Source organism: Lathyrus oleraceus, chromosome 6 (genome assembly GCF_024323335.1).
Source record: "Lathyrus oleraceus cultivar Zhongwan6 chromosome 6, CAAS_Psat_ZW6_1.0, whole genome shotgun sequence".
NCBI lineage: Eukaryota > Viridiplantae > Streptophyta > Magnoliopsida > Fabales > Fabaceae > Lathyrus > Lathyrus oleraceus.
Window position 1 is genome coordinate 89,573,860 of NC_066584.1, and position 1,848 is coordinate 89,575,707.

Here is a 1,848-nt window from a genome sequence, read left to right on the forward strand (position 1 = left end):
GAGGAGTAATAATCACTGCCCCAATGCCATTTCCATATTGATTAACAACTCCATTAAATACCACGCCTCAACGGGAACCAGGTTTTGGCCCTTCTTTAAGCAATGGTTCGACCATAATCCTTCATTTTCAAGTACAAAACCTCTTCATAAGGAAAGTCATATTGCACTGACTAGTAATCTTCAATTGGTTGGTGAGCCAAATGATCATCCAAGATACTACCTTTGATTGCTTTATGAGATCGGTATCCGATATCATACTCTGATAACAACATTTGCCAACGGGAAATCCTCCCAATTAAAGCAGGCTTTTCAAATATATACTTGATTGGATTCATTTTGGATATCAACCAAGTGGTATGATTCAACATATACTGGCGCAGACGCTTAGCAGCCCAAGCCAATACGTAACAAGTCTTCTCAAGCATAGAACACCGAGTGTCACAGTCGGTGAACTTCTTACTAAGGTAGTAAATTGCAAATTCTTTCTTTCTAGTCTCATCTTACTGATCAAGAACATAACCCATACTATCTTCGAGCACAGTCAAATATATGATCAACGGACTTCCTTCAACAGGTGGAGACAAAATCGGAGGCTCGAGCAGATATTCCTTGATATTGTCAAAAGCTTTCTGGCAGTCTTCGGTCCAATCACAAGACTGATCTTTCTGAAGAAGCTTGAATATAGGCGCACATGTGGCAATCATGTGGGAAATGAATCTCGAAATATAATTCAAGCGGCCGAGAAAACCTCTGACTTGCTTCTCAGTATTGGGCGTAGGCATCTCTTTTATTACTTTGACCTTGGCAGGATCAACCTCAATACCCTTCTCACTGATAATAAAGCCCAACAACTTACCAAAACGAACACCAAAAGTACACTTATTGGGATTCAAGCGGAGTTTATATTTCCTCAAAGGCTGGAATAGCTTCAACAAATTCTTAACATGTTCCTCTTCATCAATTAATTTAGCAATCATGTCATCGACATAAACTTCAATCTCTTTATGCATCATATCATGAAAAAGAGTAGTCATTTCTCTTTGGTAAGTTGCACCAGCACTCTTTAAACCGAAAGGCATCACTCTATAACAGAATATTCCCCAAGATGTAATGAATATGGTCTTCTCCATATCTTCGGGTGCCATCTTGATCTGATTATATCCGAAAAATCCGTCCATAAACGAAAAGACTTTGAATTTAGCAGTATTGTCTACCAACATATCTATGTGTGGTAGAGGGAAATCATTTTTCGGACTGGCTTTATTCAAATCTCTATAGTTAACACACATGCTGACTTTTCCATCTTTCTTCGGTACAGGCACAATATTGGCCACCCGTTGCGGATACTCAACGGTTACAAGGAAACCGGCATCAATCTGGTTTGGCACTTCCTCTTTGATCTTCACAGCCATATCAGGATGCGTTCTTCTCAACTTCTGCTTGACTGACGGGCATTCTGGCTCAACGACAATCTATTCTCCACAATCTTAGAATCCAACCTAGCCATGTCTTGATAGGACCAAGTAAACACATTTGAATACTCTCGAAGAAGATCAATCAACCCCTTCTTAACATCTGGACAGAATCGAGACCCAATCTTGACTTCTTTCACATCATCTTCGGAACCCAAGTTGACTAGCTCAATCTGCTCTTCGAACAGTTGAATGGGCTTTTCATCTTGCTTAAGGGGACGAGATAATTCATCACCCACTTCTACATCACTTTCCTCCTCGGCTTCAAACACAGGGAATTTAAAATTTGGAGAAGGAGAATGATCATTGTATTCAATGGGGTTAGGAACCAACCTACATAATGATTTGATATTTTTATTTTAGAGAAGTGAATTTG